Below are 18,928 nucleotides of genomic sequence, written 5' to 3'. Positions count from 1 at the left end.
AGACTTCAACACTCTGCTCTCACTGCTAGACAGGACCTCCAGACAGAAACTTAACAAAGGAACAAAAGACCTAATAGAAGTTATGACCCAACTGGGTTTAACAGACATCTATAGAACATTCCACCCAAATACAAAGGGATATACCTTCTTCTCGGCACCACATGGAACCTTCTCTAAAATTGACCACATAATAGGAAACATAGCAAATCTCCAGAGATACAAAAAAATTGGAATAACCCCCTGCATCTTATCAGACCACCATGCATTAACATTAGAATTCAACAATAACACAAATCACAGAAACCCTACAAACTCATGGAGATTGAACAATGCACAATTGCACCATCCCTGGGTAAAGGAACAAACAAAAAAAGAAATTAAAGACTTCCTCGATTTCAATGAGAATGAAGACACAACATACACAAACTTATCGGACGCTTTGAAAGCAGTGCTGAGAGGAAAGTTTATAGCACTAAGTGCCCACATGAAAAAACTGGAGAACAGTCATACTAGAGAATTAATAGCACAGCTGAATGTTCTAGAACAAAAAGAAGCAAACTCCCCCCAGGAGGAGCAGACGCCAGGAAATAATCAAATTGAGGGCTGAAAGTAGAAACCAGAAAAACACTGAGAAGAATCAATGAAACAAAGAGTTGGTTCTTTGAGAAAATCAAAAAAATAGATAAACCTCTGTCCAAACTAACCAAAAGACAGAGGGAGAGCATGCTAATTAACAAAATCAGGGATGAAAAAGGGGACATAACAACAGACTCTGAGGAAATACAGAGAATCATCAGGGCATACTTTGAAAATCTGTACTCCACAAAATTTGAAAATTTAAAGGAAATGGACAATTTCCTGGATAGATATCACTTGCCAAAACTAAATCAAGAACAGATAAACAATCTAAACAGACTTATAACCCCTAATGAAATAGAAGCAGTCATCAAAAGTCTCCCAAATAAAAAAAGCCCAGGCCCAGATGGCTTTAGTGCAGAATTCTACCAGAAATTCAAAGAAGAGCTAATTCCAATACTCCTCAAAGTATTCCACACAATAGATGCAGGAGGCTCACTGCCAAACTCTTTCTATGAGGCTACAATTACCTTGATACCCACACCACACAAAGACACAACTAAGAAAGAGAACTATAGACCAATTTCCCTCATGAACATTGATGCAAAAATACTCAATAAAATACTCGCAAACCGGATTCAAGAACACATCAGAAAAATCATCCACCATGATCAAGTAGGCTTCATCCCAGGAATGCAGGGATGGTTTAACATTAGAAAATCTATCAATGTAATCCACCATATTAACAATCTGTGAAAGAAAAACCACATGATCATCTCACTAGATGCTGAAAAAGCCTTTGACAAAATCCAGCACCCCTTCATGATAAAGGTCCTAGAGAGATCAGGGATAACAGGAATGTACCTGAATATAATAAAAGCAATATACAGTAAACCAACAGCTAACATCAAACTAAATGGAGAGATACTCAAAGCAATTCCTCTACAATCAGGAACAAGACAAGGCTGTCCACTCTCTCCATATCTCTTCAATATTGTACTTGAAGTTCTAGCTGCAGCAATAAGACAACAAAAGGATATGAAGGGGATACAAATAGGAAAAGAAGAAGTCAAACTTTCACTATTTGCAGATGATATGATAGTTTACATAAGTGACCCAAAAAACTCTGCAAGGTTACTCCTAGAGCTGATAAAAACCTTCAGCAATGTGGCAGGATACAAGGTAAACTCAAAAAAAATCAGTGGCCCTATTATATACAGATGATGAAGTGACTGAGAAAGAAATCAGAGAAACATCACCCTTTACAATAGCCAAAAACAGCATCAAATATCTGGGGATAATGTTAACCAAGGAAATTAAAGACCTGTATATCAAGAACTTTGTGTCTTTAAAGAAAGAAATCAAAGAAGATACCAGAAAATGGAAAGATCTTCCATGCTCTTGGATTGGTAGGATCAACATAATAAAAATGGCAATCTTGCCAAAAGCAGTCTACAGATTCAATGCAATCCCTATCAAAATTCCATCACAATTCTTCAAGGACCTGGAAAGAACATTAATCAACTTTATATGGAAAAACAAAAGGCCCAGGATAGCTAAAACATCCCTATACAGTAAAGGAACTTCAGGAGGCATCACCATACCTGACTTCAAGCTCTATTATAGAGCTATAGTCCTGAAAACAGCTTGGTATTGGCACAAAAATAGGCAGGTAGACCAATGGAACCAAATCGAAAGCTCTAATTTTAACCCACACACCTATGAACACTTGATTTTTGACAAAGAAGCTAAAACTGTACAATGGAAAAAAGAAAGCATCTTCAACAAATGGTGCTGGCATAACTGGGTACTGGTATGCAGAAGACTGCAGATAGATCCATGTTTATTGCCTTGTACAAAACTTAAGTCCAAATGGATCAAAGATCTCAACATAAATCCAGCAACACTGAAACTTTTAGAAGAGAAAGTGGGAGATACTCTTCAACGAGTTGGTACAGGAGACGACTTCCTAAACATAACACCAGTGGCACAGGCACTGAGATCGACAATTAACAAATGGGACCTTCTGAAACTAAAAAGCTTCTGTAAGGCAAAGGACACAGTCAAAAAGACAAAAAGGCAGGCCACAGAATGGGAAAAGTTATTCACTAACCCTACATCTGACAGAGGGCTAATCTCCAAAATTTACAAAGAACTCAAGAAACAAGTCTCCAAAACACCAAAGGATCCAATTAAAAGGTGGGGTACAGAGCTAAATAGAGAATTCTCAGTAGAGGAGGCTAAAATGGCCAAGAGACACTTAAGAAAGTGCTCAACATCCTTAGCCATCAGGGAAATGCAAATCAAAACAACTCTGACATACCATCTTACTCCTGTCAGAATGGCTAAAATCAAAAACACCGAAGACAATTTATGCTGGAGAGGATGTGGAGAGAGAAGAACACTCCTCCACTGCTGGTGGGAATGCCGACTCATACAGCCTCTTTGGAAATCAGTATGGAGATTCCTCAGGAAAATGGGAATTAATATACCACTAGACCCAGCAATTCCACTCTTAGGCATATATCCAAATGAGGCAAGTTCATACAACAAGGGCATCTGCTCCACTATGTTCATAGCAGCATTATTTGTAATAGCCAGAACCCGGAAGCAACCTAGATGCCCCTCAACTGAAGAGTGGATAGAGAAAATGTGGTACATTTACACAATGGAGTATTACTCAGCAGAAAAAACCAATGGAATCTTGAAATTCGCAGGGAAATGGATAGCACTGGAAGAAACCATCCTGAGTGAGGTAACCCAGTCGCAAAAAGACAAACATGGTATGTACTCACTCATATATGGATTTTAGACATGGATCAGGATAGTGCCAGTCTGCACTTCCACTGATAGAGAGTCTGGGAAACAGGAAAGAACCTAAAATATATGCATATATGCATAGTACCCAAGAGAAGAGGATGGAGACAAGATCCCCTGAATGGATGGGGAACACGGCGAGGGGTTGGGGGGGAGTGAGACCTGGGAAGAAGTGAGGGGGTGAAGAGGAAGAGAGTTGGTCATGGGTGAACAGGAAGTTGAGGGGGTGGGGGTAGAATAGGGGGAAGAGGGAATCATAGGATCCAATACAGATCAGGCACCAGAGTGACCTCGAGTGATCTAAAGGGATATCACCAATTGGCAAGCTAAGCAATAGTGGAGAGACCACCTCAAATGCCCATTCCTGATAATGAACTTGATGTCTATAACCATCCGGGGACCTTCATCCTGTGACTGATGGAAGCAGAGGCAAACACCCAATTAATCACTGAACTGAACCCAAGGAACCCAGTGACAGAGAGAGAGGAGTGATGAGCAAATTGGCAAAGGATGGGCTGGCAAAACCAGCAGAGACAGCTGATCTGAACAGGGGAGAGCTCTTGGACCCCAGACCGACAATGGGGAGGCCAGCATGGGACTGATCTGGACCCCCCAAATGTGAGTGTCAGCGAGAAGGCCTGGGCAACCTATGGGGCCCTGAGCTGTGGATCAATGTCTATCCCTGGTATACAAACAGTCTTCGTGTGCCTATAGCACAAAGAGGGGTGCTCTCTCAGCCTGGACTCTTAGGGGAGTGCCTGGACCCTACCCAGAGTAAAATGACAGACTGTAGATATCCCCTATGTGGAAGGATTTGGCAATAGGGTGGGAGGGTGGGGGGGAAGAGGAATGCGGGAGGAGGGGAGGGAGAGGGAACTGGGATTGACATGTAAAACAAGCTATTTAAAATTAAAATAAAAAATGATAAAAAATGTATCATTGAATAACTCCTATTCATATTCTGCTATATTCATAGATTAGAGTCTTTTTCAGTCATCATCAGAAAAGCTTCCTTTTGTATTAGACAGGAACAAATATAGAGGCACAACCAAACATTATTGATAGAGAGGGGGGGAGACCTTGGAAAACATGTCTTGAAATGGGATGTCTCCACCAAACCCCTCCTCTTAGGACTCAGGGGACCTCACAGAGGGGGAGGTGGAGAGACTGTAGGAGCCAGAGAGGATGGAGGACACTAGGAGAACAAGACCTCTGAATCAACTCAGCAAGACTTGCATGAACTCACAGAGATTGAAGCAGAACGCACAGGGGCTACATGGGTCTGCACCAGATCCTCTGTGTATATACTATAGCTTTCAGCTTGATACTTTTTTTTAATAATTTTTTTATATATCAATTCTTTTATTTTTTTATTTTATTTTCCAGTTTAAATTTAGATAAGAAACAAGGTTGCTTCACAAGTCAGTTCCAGGTCCCTCTCCCTTTCCCTCCCCTCCCCCCGTCCTCCCCCCAGCCCTCCCCCCGTTATCCCCTCATTCCCCCAGGGAGGGTGAGGCCCTCCATGGGGGTGTCCATAGTCTGTCTTTTCATATAGGGCAGGGCCTAGACCCTTCCCCAAGAGTTCAGGGTGAGAGTGCACCTCACATTGTTCTATGGGAGTCCAAAGTCCGTGTGTATACTTGGGAATGGAACCCCTGAGTGTGTGAGCAAGTGCCTCTTTTTCTTCTATTGGGTTGCCTTGTGCAACCTCAGTGTGATGGGTTTTGCTTTATCTTATTGTATTTTATTTTGCCATGTTTGGTTGTTATCTCTTAGAATTCTGTTCATTTCTAATGAAATACAGAAAGGGAGTGGGTCTTGATGGCAGGGGGAAGTGGGGGGGGGACTAGGAGGAGTAGAGGTACGGGAAACTGTAATAAGGACATATTGTATGAAAAAAGAATCTATTTTCAGTAAAAGGAAAAAATATAATCAAGATGTTAATGTGCATGTAATTTCCTCTTTTTTCTTAAAGCTACACTGCAATATCTGGTAAGCCTGTGCCATTTGGACTAAGTATGGGACTGATCAAGACCCCCTGAATGGGGGTGTCAGTGAGGAGGCCTAGGTAATCTATTGAGCCTTGGGCAGTAGATCAGTATTCATCCTGAGTATACACATGGACTTTGGACTCCCATCCAACAATGTGAGATGCACTCTCACCCTGAACTTTGGGGGAGGGTCTAAGCCCTGCCCTGGATGAAATGACAGACTGTGGACACCCCCATGGAGGGCCTCATCCTCCCTGGGGAAATGAGGGGATATTGAGGGGAGGTTGGGGTGAGGGCACGGGAGGAGGGGAGGGAAAGAGAGAGGGACCTGGAAGTGACTTGTGAAGCAACCTTGTTTCTAATCTAAATTTAATCTTAAAAATAAATAATAAAAAAAGAACTTCGAAAAAATGATTATGTTTCCTCTTCTTTGTAGGAAAAAAAGTATCACCCCCTCAGCAATGTGTCTATTCCTACATTCTGTTGTGGCTGCTTCTGCAAATCATGAGACAAGGGATGTAGAAGAAATGGCAGACACCTGTCCTCCCTGTCAGGATGGCATCGGAGGGGGTTAGAGAATATAGAGCTGGGGGTTTTCAGGGCAGCTGATGAGAGATAAGCCTGGATAACCACGACTGACATCTCTATACTGCCATGCCTCACTAGAAAGTCCACATTATCATCAGATCAAGGCTGCCAAGAAAAACTTGGCCAGTTTTAAGAGAAAACACCACCACCACCAGTCAGCAGATCCCCAGGATGCCCCTATAGAGAAACTGCTCTATATTTCTTGAAGTTTCTATTTATACCCTTTATTGTCCTTTATAATGAAATGTCAAGCATGCAAAGACTGATTTGGTTTTGTCTGGAGAAACATTTGTTTTAAAGATGCTAACAAATTCAGGTAGTGGCAGGGTGTAGTTTCTATAAGATGAAATTTCAAACAGTCAGTTACTGTTCTTCCATCCCTTTGAAGGGGCCCAAACAAAACACATTCATTACAAAAGACCTCTGTAGAGTACCTTATTATGCATCATTTAGAAAGAGTAGAAGAACGCAAATCCAGGACTCCTTTGGAACTTCAGACTATATAAATAGCCTTTCAGTGAATGACAGCTTAAGCTGTGCTATGCAGAAAGCATGGCAGAGACAATAAATTATTTGAACTGAGTTGGTTTTTCCATATTATTCTAACCCTTGAGTATCATCGGGACAATTTCCCTTCATTGTATTATTTCTACGCAAAGTCCAAGGGTAATATTTGGAGTGATTTCCCACTAGCCCTTGTGATGATCTGCATTATTAAAAATGATTATTTCCAACAGAGAGGCAGGCAGGAGAATGCTCGAGTCCCTGGATCCAGGAACATTGCTGTAGATGCTGGACAAAGTGCCAAAGGCTTTTTTCACCTGACAAGAGTGTTTGGAATGGTTTTCCTTTGTGTCTGCAACCCAGTTTAACAGAGTAGTTTCTGAAGAGTGAAAACCAGGCTAACAGATGTGACCTTTCATGAAAGAAGGATTTCTTGGTAAACTTAGAGCAACGTAGAATTTTTTATTTTTCTGACTGACACTGTATAGTTGGTATATTTACAGGAAGACTCAGAGCTTGTATAAGGAGTCAACAACATGCAACCACGAGATATGTAGACATTAGAAAAATTGAACACAATTTAATAAGCACTATTTACTACTAATCTCTGCCTACATCCTTGCTATGCCTCTGATATTCTTTTGTTCTTGTGTGTGGGTGTTATATGTGTATGTGTACCCTCATGTGGGGATGTTGATTGAGTGTTTACATGTGTTTGTGCCTGCCTATAGACACCAAAGGTTAGCAATTCGATTACTCTTCACTTTATTAACTGACTTAGATGTAGGGTTCCTTTGCTGAACCTTGAGTTTGTCAGTTTGGCCAATGTAGCTAGTGAGATTTTCTAGAGACATTCTGCCTATTGACCTGAAATAGTACTCCCTTCACTCTCATAAGAAGCTCACATATGCAGCATACAGTCTAAATCTTCATGGATTCCAGGCCAGAGTAGGTAGGTCAGAGCCTGCTACTCTCTGGAAGATCACTTTAAAAGAGATGACCCTGCCAAGCCACATGATCCCACGGTTTGAGCCACACTTTCCATACAGTGGTTAGAGTCCTTTCTTAGATGAATTGTATTATTTTAAAATTCTCTCTCACCCTCCCTTTCTCTTTCTCCCTTCCTCCCTCTCATTTTCCCTCCCCCTCTCACCATCCCCTCATTGTGTGAGTATGTGCATGTGCACATGTATGTACATGTGTGTATGGGTATGTACATGCACGTGCAGGTTACCACAGAGTTGAGAACAGGGTATTGCATCTCCTTGAACTGGTGTTACAGGAAGTTATGAGATGCAGATGGTCAGGGAAGTAGACTCGGGCCCCTGTAAAAGCAGTACCTGTTTTTAACCCCCCAGTCACTGCTCCAGCCCTAACACCCATCCTTTCTTTACTAGTCTTCTCTGAAGGGATCTTTCTATCTTACTAATTGGGATACAAATATTTCTCTAGCAGCTACAGGTCTTATTCTCAGACAAACTCAACTTGCTCTACAAAGAAATAGCAAAATGAATAATGGCCTCCTAAGAAATAGAAAGACAAAGGCCATCTCCTTATTTCAGGGCTGTACCAGGGAGCAGAGAATGCTATTTGAAAAGAGAGAAGATGACATATGACAGGCTAGTATGGTTTTCTTGCTTGATTTTCTGCTAATGGTATCTGAGTGTTGAAGATACCCAGTGAGCTGGGTCTGGCACAGGCCTATAGTATCAATGTTCAGAAGACTGAGGCAGGATAGGAAGCCCAAGGCCACCCTGGGCCATGGTAAGACTCTGTGTCAAAAAACCAAATGACAAAATGAAACAAAGAGAAATTGGGGATAATGGCTATTTAGGCACATTGCACACGTAGTATATTTCTGGCTTTCTATTCTGAGGTTTGTGGTTCCTGTTGTGTCCGTAAAGCACACCTAGAGCCGTAAAGCACAGCCCCACCTCTTAACTTCTGATTGGTTCCTTGCCACGAGGAAGGCATCTGACCTCCTAGTGAGCAGGACAGGAGTGGTAAGGTCATACAAGCACATTTTAGTCTGTCATGGCTGCTAAAACGGAGGGCTGGTCACTTCAGTTCCCATATATATTTGCAGGTACACACATCATTCTCATAAATTATCAATTCTTTACTCCAAAGTGATATGTACATTTAAATGAGAATTTATCTAATTTGAGGTCTTATAGAAACCCTCTTCATATTCAGAAAATAAACATCGGTGTTTGGGACAAGTTATCAATAGTGCATAATAATGAATAATATTTATATCAGTTTGGGCAGGGTGAACCCTTAACAGATGCTAAGAGAGAAACACTGCCACAGGCTATCCCCTGGCAAATGTTTCAGGGCACACAATGCTGATATTTCCCCCCTCCTAACTCTCTCTGTTTCTCCCTTACTCTAAATTTTCCCCATCTCATTTGTGTCAGGAGTAGCATTACCTTCTATCCATAATTAATGCTTTTGTGAGAACTCCACTTCCAATTTCTAAATCTTGATTTTCCTTGAAACTGTGGATAGAGTTGGTGGTCTGTTTGTCCTTTCTAACATTTTCCATCTCCTCCAGGGAAGTGGAAAGCTGCTCACTTGAGAAATGGAGAAGACTCTAAGTTTCTAGTCTCGTGGGCTTGAGAGGGGACATCAGGTGAGGTCTATGAGAGTTCTTTGTGTTTCCCACCCTTATGAGGGACCAGAGCACAGAGAAAGTGAGGAAGCCTTTTGGATCTGGACCAAGAAGGAGCAGGAAGTTGACTTCTTTCTGGCTTGATTAATTATTGCAGGAACCAAAGAGGAAATGAGAAGACACTAGACAGCCATCAAAAGATGCTTGCAGCAATAGTCTCCATAGCTACAGACTAGTAAGTGGCTTCATGAATTTATTCTGCCAAGCATGAAGAGTGTGCGTTTAGATTCAGACAGATGTCTCCAACCCAAGTTCCTGGCCACATGGGAAGGAGGGCAGCTGTGGATATGGCTCGCTATAAAATGAAGATTTGCTTAAAACATTATGAGATTTTGTTCTTTTAGCCAGGGTCTCTAGCCAGGCTGTCCTTGAACTCCTCATGTAGCCTAGGATGAACTTGAACTTCTGATCTTCCTGCTTCTATACCCTCTTTGCTGAGATTGCAGCCTGTTTTCCATGCTCATTTATGTAGTGGTTGTTGGAAACTGTCTTTGCCCGGTGGCAGTTGGAGCCAGTCAAGCAGCCTGAGGTTTGTACCTGAGAGGGGGAGTGTGGATGAGGGAAAGGCTAGCTCAGGGGGTTAGGAATCCAAGACAGAGACACAGGAAAGCTGTGGGGAGGGCCATTCAGTCCATACTGAATGTGCCCTTAGATTGTTCTTTCTTGTGTATTCAACCAACAGTGAGGACAAAATGTCAGAAAACATCTGTTATCATGTATAAAAGTCAAGGAGGGGATTTATTTGCCTTAATTCTCTAGGTATTTGGTAGCCACACCTGCCATCCTGGCCTTTAGGGTGGAGAGTAACAGCACCTGGGCCCAAGTCTATTATTATCCTGCTGTGTCTGTAAAGCACACCCAGAGCCGTAGAGCACAGCCACCAAGGCCAAAACATCCCGTAGCCGCCAAACTAATGTGTTATGGATAATAAGACAGATTTGAGCTCTCTGAATTGGAGACAAGATGGAATGGACTCCTTTTCATGGGTCCTGACAGTGGTAAGGACAAACATTCTACTAATAGCTATACCCTATCCCAAGATTTATATATTAATTTATATTTATCTAGTTTTGTAACTGGCTACAAATGATGGATTTCATAGACAACAACATCATGTTACAATGTCAGGAAGTTGGACACAATGCTAGAAGCATCTCTATGCAGTCACTGTTATTTCAGAAGAGAAACACCATCTAGGATCAAGTATCTAAATTGAATAAAGTAAGGAAAACCAGATATCAAGAAACAAATAAGCATTGAGGTAAACACCAGATTTAAAATTTGAGCCTGGAACCTATGCGTTTCAAGTTTTTAAGTTAAAAGCCTCATAGTTCTTTTTTTTTTTTAAGTTAAAAGCTACCTTAATAAGAGCAAAATAGGACTATTTCTTTGTTCTGTTTTATAAAGAAACCAGAGCCCACACAGATGAACAAATTTTCTCATACATCTAGTAATAGACAGCATTTGGACCCCCAAGCCAATTTTCCTGAAGGTGAGATGGAAGAGCTTTGCAAAGATCTTAGTGCTAACTCCAAACACGAAACCCATCCTACTTGAGGCCACACCCACAGACTGTGCATTTGTCAGTCATTGTGCGTTTGTGCCGTAACTGTGCTCCTTGGCATCTCTACATTATTCAAATATGGTTTTCAGGTATGTGCTACCAAATGAGAATGAGCAAAATAAACTGTAAATAACACCATTGTGACATGGAATTCACGTGCTTCATATTGCAAAGTGATTAAAAGAAAGCAGAATAATACAATCATTGTTTACTGTTCTGGTGTGTAAATGATGGACACTGGGTACACTGGAAAACTTGAGGAATCACCATACAGAATTTCCTTATATTTTTAATGTTTCTTTTTGGTTTTTTTATTACTTTAATTTTAAATAGCTTGGTTCACATGTTAATCCCAGTTCCCTCTCCCTCCCCTCCTCCTGCAACCCCCTACCATCCCCCTCAGCCTCCCACCCTATCCCCACTTCCTTCCACATAGGAGATATCCAGAGTTTGTCATTTCACTCAGGGAAGGGTCCAGGCACTCCCCTAAGAGTCCAGGCTGAGAGAGCATCCCTCTTTATGCTATGGACACACAAAGTCTGTTTGTATGCCAGGGATAAACACTGATCTACTGCCCAGGGCCCCAGGCTTGAATTTCCAGCAAATCCAAATCCTGTGTTTTCTTAGTAACCTAATTAATGTGCCAGTTACTTAACCAGTGAGGAGGATGAGATGAGGTATTTTATGTAAAGGACTTGCCTGGAATCCGGCACGCAATTGGCAGCTTTTTTTTTCTGAAAAGGGTAAAGAGGAAAAGGAGGCCTATAACCCAGAATATGGAGAATTTGGCTACAAGCCTCAGTTCACTGTGAGCAACAGCTGGTCTCTTTATAGGGCTTAGAATACAGACTGCATAAAATATATGTAGGAAGAGGAAAAGGGTAAAACTTCCAAAGTTCACCAGTGGTAGCCTACAGCATTTCACTCATGCTCATTAGGACAACTACATTTATAATGCAATCTCTTTGAAACAGATAAGCTTTTTTTAGTAAGGATCTTGTAAATTAAAACTTTCCCAGAGGCTAAACCTCATAAGCTTGTTCCAGAGGTGATTCAGTGCAGGAAGGGAAAGTGGTTCTGTGTGAGCCAGAGTACCGTTATACAATTAACAGCGAGTGTCAGAGTACCAGAAGGCAGTGCTAGCAAGTAGTGACCCCCTTGTCTTCAGAGCCACATTTGCAAATTAACAGTGGATTGTCTTAGCCCATCTGGTTGAAGTGTCACCATCCGGTTTTGCAGTATACCTTTATTTTACCTTAGAGAGGAAAAAGGCTTACAAATACTATCTCCCTTCTGTGTTACAGGAAAACATATCAGTTCATCTGCACATTCTGGAGGGAAGTGGTTAGTGTATGGAGATTATAGTTTACAGCCTTACCTTCCCTACTACCTCACCCAACAAGATGCCTATGAATGAAGTGAATCGATTTCTGCCCCTCGAACTAATGTCTGCAGAGATGAAGATTGTTGAAAGGGCTGTGCAAAGAGAGCTCAGTTGCATGGGGGCTCATTTTCGTTCACCCTGACATGAGAATGAAGTCTCTCAGATAAGATGACTTGGCTCATCTGGAACACTGGCCAGCGTGATGCATGCCACCAAGCTGACACTCCAAGACGATAAAGTTCTCAGTGTATTGTGTTTAAATGTCAGCAGTGCAGCTTCATAAGCTTGCAACTCTTCGCGAGGCTTTTCAAATCCGCAGAGACAAAACTGCTCAGCGTCCTGGTGATGGAGAATTTTAATTCCTTGGCTAAAATCTTGCTCCTAAAAGGAGGTGAAGAGAGGTGGAGTCAAGAGAACGCAAGAAGCGGTACTTGTGACTGGTGCAAGCTACATTCCGGTGGATTCACGTATAGGGGTGCGTGTGGTATGCATATGTATGGAAGCCAGAGGTTGACGTCAGAGATCTTCATCGGTTGGTATCTTTTGAGGGTGCAATCTCTCACTGAGCCTGGAGTGCACTGGTCTAGGCAGCCTGGTTGGCAAGTGGTCCTTGGGAGCCTTCTGGCTCTGCCTTCCTGGCGCTGGGGCTCCAAGCAGGTACTGCTGCATCAGGTCTTCCGTGTGGGTTCTGGAAGGCTGACCTCAGGTCCTCGGTCAGGCTTGAATGGCGAGCACTTTAACAATTAAGCTGCCTCCCCAGACCAACATAGTCTTTTAAAAGCAATTTTAAAAACTCATCTACAGCTAATTTTAGTCTTTAAAAAGCACAGTTGGAATCATAAGGCACAATCAGCACACATTTTACTGCAAAGTGATAAGCGGAACGACGGCTCTGCTTACGTGGGTCTCTAACTTTTTCTGTGAGACGTTAGACAGCAAGGCGGCTCTCTCGAGGCCACAGCTGGATTCTGACAGCTGGCCGGCTGCTACAGATTCCCCTTTCTCTATAATCTCTTCCTCCTTTTCTGTTGCTTTTTTCCCTTCATATTTTATAACTCTTTAAACATGTTAAGTGCCAGAGCCTATCATGTTGGTTACTCCTGATGCTCCATTCCCTCCTTGCACAAATTATGCAAGCATTGGGTCAAGTGCACATTCCAATTTACTTTTCTGTAAGTAAGTCACACAAAAGCAAAGTATTGGGAATGCTGAATCTTTCAGCGTTTTTTGTTTGTTTGTTTGTTTTGTTTTTGTTTCTGTGTCCATTTCTCAGATCATTGTGTTTATCATAAGCATTCCCTGTGCTCAGCCTTTCTAGAACATTCATTTTCCTAGAAGCAGCTTTGTTCTTCATTGAACTCAGATTTTATAGGATTGACTAATAAACAGTTAAATTACAATAACAATCCAAGCATCAGGAAACAGGTAGGAAACCAACATATTGTCTTCTGCAATGCACCAGTTCATCCTTGGGAGTACAGTGGATGGACATTATTAGCCTTCTAGCAGTGGGTGGGTGAGCTTTCTGCTCTGGCTGTTCTAAGTGTGTTCTAGTAAGAGCCAGGGAAGAGCTGCCCTGTGAGTGAATTTAAGCAAAGGTTTCTTCAGAAAGCATATGTAGGATTGTTTGGGGACTATGCCAAGAACATTATGTTTGTTCAATGGTCAGGGAGATAGTTTTCCACCGTAGAATAGAAACATCTGAGATGTATGGCACACCCAAGCCATCGAGCAACCTCATGTGTACCTTCTTTTTAAAGTTGCACCGTAGCTCTGGACTATCTGGCAAGCTTTAATATCCCATTATTGGTGTTCATTAGATATGTGACTTTATACGTTATAATTTTCTCATCATTTTATAGAGTAGTATTATCCACCTAACACAGCTTCTACTATTTTTGTCAATGATTTATTAAATATTCACTGTATTGTTAGGCAGTGGGGATAGAGCAATATTAAAATCGGTAATTTCAAAGTGTGGCCACTGGCCCAGTAGCATCAACCCCACCTGGAACTTATCAGAAATAGTCATCCTTGGGAATAATCCCAGACTGGCCCAAAGAAAAGCAGTTGCCAACTAGTTCTGACAAGTTCTCCAGATGGTTTTGATGCAAACTAAAGTCTGAGATCCACTGGCTCAGCGCTGAAGATCTTGTCCTGCTGGAAGTGACTTTTTAGTAGACTCGTGTGAGCATTTTGCAGTTAATATATATACAAGAACTCAGAACTCTCCCAGATATAAACAGCAACACTAAGCATTTATTGTTACTAATAGTCCTGCAAATAATATGCTTATTGATATGAATGGCTTGTTTTTGTTTTTCTGTACTTGTATCATAGATATAGAACCGTACTTTGGAAAGCAGGTGATGCGGAACAAAAGGAGGAGGGCACTGTCACACATTTCAGAGGAAATGAAGATCAATGAAGGGTGGAAATTCAGGAGCACACAGACAGGCATCCTGAATAGTCTGCCCCTAAGAGCAGTGTTGTGTAGAAATAAGGGCAGCTGATACTCAACCACTGCTATGTGAAATGTAAATTCACGTCTGCCAGAGTTTACAGGTTTTCAAGGGAAACTGGAGAGCTGGGCTTTTACATAGAATGTCCTCAGTTTTAAGTTTTATAACCTGATTCAAATGATAGTTTTAATCAGTGTGGGTAAACCCTTTTTATTTTACCCGTTTCTCTTCATTTTACAAATAAAGGACTGGAGGAATTACAAAATACTGATGGCCTTAGTGTGAAACCTTGGAAGAGGGGCATGTGTTTATGTCCTGTTTTTAGCAGAGGCTTCGTTTATCCTTTTGTACCTTCTCAAGGAGATTCACTTAAGCTGCTGGACAATAATGCACAGGAGAAGCAGAAATCAGACTGAATGAAAGACATTCTCAAAATAAGATTTCATAAATGTACATTGCACCGAATCCCAACATTAGTGGTAAAAGAAAAGCTGCCATGATTTTGATTTGTAAGTATAATTTACATCCAGTTGAATAAAGATCACTTCATTGTATGAAGAGCTAAAAGTCTAGCAGATCAAACAAGGCCAGTTTCCATACAAGGCACCTCATTCTGCATCCAATATGGCATTTCTAGGCCCCAAATGAAGTTAAAGTTAGCCATACTGTACACCATCATTCAAACTTGTTTAGATTTTTTCTTTTGATTCATGCCTTTGCTGCATTTTGCACATCCTCCTGACCATTCCTAGCAGCTGTAACAACACTTGTGGTTATTACCAGTAATTTGCAACTTATCAAACATGATTGAACCTTGTTCTTTTGTGTAAACGAAACAGAACTCTTTGGTTGGCTTTCTTTATACTTTGGAAATAGTGTAAAGGAAATGGAGACTGTTTGCATGCCAGACAATGAAACATAACACACAGTGTATACATGCCTTTGACATTGTAACTGCTAGCTGTTGTTTAGATTCTATGTATGGTCACTGGCTTTGGCTGTGTTGAAATCAGCTGTATCAACATTTAATCAAAGCCTTATAGATTTTGGTTGTATATTTTTCTAATGTCAGAATAGAAATGCAGAGAATAAAAATAGGTTGGTAGGGAAGGAGATGTGTGTGACACATTGCAGAACTAATGAACATTCCCAGAACAGTAAATGAAGGCGCTATAATTTTGTCAGTCATGAAATCAAACATCACATGGAGCTCATTTAAGATTAGTCTTCATTCTCTAGAGTTTCAGCAGCTTCTAATTAATTTAGCTTTGGTTTACATCCAAAGTGGCATTCCTTACAATGTGGTTTATGGAGGCATCTTCTGGTTTACAATGAAATATTAAAAACTAAACAATAGTAAGGTATGTCTCATGAAAGTGTAATATGTAAATCTTGGAACTTAACATATAGAATATGCAACTGCATATACATGTTATTTAATGCCATGTAGTAGAAAGCACTGGAAATCAAGATGCACACTATTATCTTCTTCCTAAGTAGTGGGATAAAATTCTGTAAATTTCCACATGAGACTTATTAAGCTTCATGAGTAAGAATTTTTTCTGGTGGTCAGAGCTGGGGGAAGAGCAAGGCAATGCTTTATGTTGACAAATCCAGACTATTTTTCTGTGATTTTTTTGAAAACTATGAAGATAATTATTTTTCTCTATATGTTACCACCCAGACTTCTGCCCTTTCTAGTGTATACAGAAATTCATATAAAATATAATGTCAAGAAACTATATTTTTATTATAAAACTTTGAGTGTATTGGTTGACTCATGTACTACATGTAATCGAGCATTAACTCACAAATATAGGATAATAGGTTCTGACAATGAGATGCAACACTATTATTATGTAAGTTCAATGCATATTTCATATATTTATTTGTGCACCCAATAAGAATCATGATAGGTAAAGCACCAGGATATTTTCTGTGGAAGATGACAAGGTTGGCGGACCTGAAATAAATGTTCAGTGAGTTTATAGCACAACAATATATAGAACTTATGTAACATGGAAAGCAAGTCATGCAGAAATACCATGTTATCATGTTGTAGTTCAGAAACGTAATGATAGGTGTTTAAAACTACAAACAGGAAGCACGAGGAAGACCCTTTTCCCATTATAAGCATCACCAACAATGGTATATTGTTTGCTAATGCCTGTAAGGAAGATTTTAAATTATGAAACACAATTACATCTGGAAGAACCTATTGTCTTAACCACATTGCGGTGTGATCCACAAAGCATCTGGTCTACCCTAGATGTTCTCTCCTTTCAAAGTTGAATAAGAGCCTCATAACAGCAGCTTCTCTGGGCAAGGTTAGATGATGGCCACTCAGAGATGAACCAAATACAAATGTACAGAAATTAGAAAATGTCTGTCTAAACATAAAAGGAGAATGTGTATCTTCTTTAATTGAAAGGTATATGCTGTATTTTGTGTTAATGAATGAGTCAGATGTATCTGTAAGTTCTCACCTGGGTTGGATCACATGACTTCATGACTGCCTTGCTTCTGTACACAGTGTGCCAACTCTACATTGCACTTAAAACCACATGACACAGCACCAACAAAAATGCCTGGATCTCATTGGCTCAGATGCAGGATTATTGTGCATTATGAACTGGTGTTTCTAACGTATTTCAGCTTCATGTTCCTATAGAAACATGATGGTTTAATCACAGAAAAGAAAGACTTCATATTTTACTAACATTATTCTTCAGAATCTAAGTTACACGTTAGTATATTTTTATTGCAGTGTGTTAAAATGTTTAATTTTAAAAAATGATGTTTGGGTTGCCAATTTTAGTTTCATGAAAATGATCAAGTGAATTTTGGCTTTGGATTAAGACAAGATTTCCAAGAATTTCTGAACGGGTCTAAATATACTTCTGCTGTTTTGTATTACATATTTATGTGAAACAATATTCTTAGCTTTGATTATTATTAAATGAAAGTACCAATCAACTCTGAAAATACTGAACCTACTTTATATCTAAAAATATCCGTATTCAGTCAAAATTTAATTCTCTATGTGAAAGTATATTAGTACATTTGTCTCGTAACAGTGTGCAAAATTATGTTTGTATTTAATACATAGAAGTATTTTTCTACAAGGAATTTCTCTTCATAAATTTCTTCATGATTTATTATTACAATATATTTGATTTGTATATCTATGATATATACCTATATGCCCAGGGTCATGCAAAAAGACCTTAGGTAGAAAAGGGATATAGAGAAGAAAATTTAAGAGGCATTGAGACAGATCACTGTTGAAGTTTCTTAGATATGAGAAAAGAGGTCATTGTCTGAAGTCTACATATGGAGAAGGAATCCATTGGTGAAATATTGGATAAATTTATGTTTTACAAAATTTATAAAGAGCCAGAGAAGTTAACTATATATTCATATGAGAGGGGGAGTTTATTCCTCAAAATAAGTTATGTGTAAAATTAAGAAATCCGCTGAATATTTACTTAAGAAATCGAGTCCCTTTATTTATTTGTTTGTTTATTTTTATTTATTTATGCCCTTCTTTACTTATTGTTTATTTTAAATGAAAAGGAACAGTAATTTGATCAAACAAGCCAATTCGCGTGTCCTCATCCGACTCCCCAGATTCTTCCTTCTTCTTGTCCTTCTCTGCTGTAGCAGGCATCGTGCTGTGGGCAGCACAGCAGCTGCGCAGCCAGGGGCAGCAGAAACAGCCACAGATCCTCCTTCAGCAGGCACACTGGCGATGACATCCTCAGTGTTTTTTGTTTTCTTTTTTTTCCAAGAAGCTCACTGATGGACTTGTTGATCTAGTCATCACCCGCCTGGATGCCCACGATGTCTAGTGCCTTTTTGATGTCTTTGGTACTGGGAGAGGAGTTGCTCCCAATGGCTGGCAGTAGATAAGAGGCAACTTAGCACATGTTGGCTGCGTGGGAAAGGGCTCTAGCTTGCAACCGCCACCGAGGCAGCAAAATCACCCCCCTCGTGTTTTGTTTCTTGGCTATAACAATTTTAATCCCACTCAGATATAGCTTCAGGTAAATCTCTAAATTGCTTTTTCCTACAGCATAATATTTTATTGATTGTTTGGGAATTTCACATAATGAATCCCAATCACACTCGCTTCTTCATCCTACCAGGTCTACCCCCATCCTCGTGATGTCCCCCAAAGAAAGGAGAAAATAGTATTTTTGCTTTTTATTCTGATAATATTCTTTACAGCATATCATAATTGTAGTTTCCCATCCTTCTTCTCCTCCCATTTCCTCACCACCTCCTCTTCCTTCCAGATACACTCCCTCTGTTTCTCACTAGAAAAGCACAGAATTCTAAAAGATAACAAAATAATAAAAATATAAG

General features: G+C 40.3%; 1 pseudogene; it reads right to left on the bottom strand.

Annotated features, from left to right (window-relative positions):
• Nucleotides 1-18,119: 18,119 nt before the first annotated feature.
• Nucleotides 18,120-18,489, bottom strand: LOC101842706 (annotated as a pseudogene).
• Nucleotides 18,490-18,928: the final 439 nt, after the last annotated feature.

This window comes from Mesocricetus auratus, unplaced genomic scaffold, assembly GCF_017639785.1.
Source record: "Mesocricetus auratus isolate SY011 unplaced genomic scaffold, BCM_Maur_2.0 Super-Scaffold_15014, whole genome shotgun sequence".
In the NCBI taxonomy this organism is placed as follows: Eukaryota; Metazoa; Chordata; class Mammalia; order Rodentia; family Cricetidae; genus Mesocricetus; species Mesocricetus auratus.
Note: the sequence above shows the minus strand (reverse complement) of the source record. Positions and strands in the feature narration are given on the sequence as shown.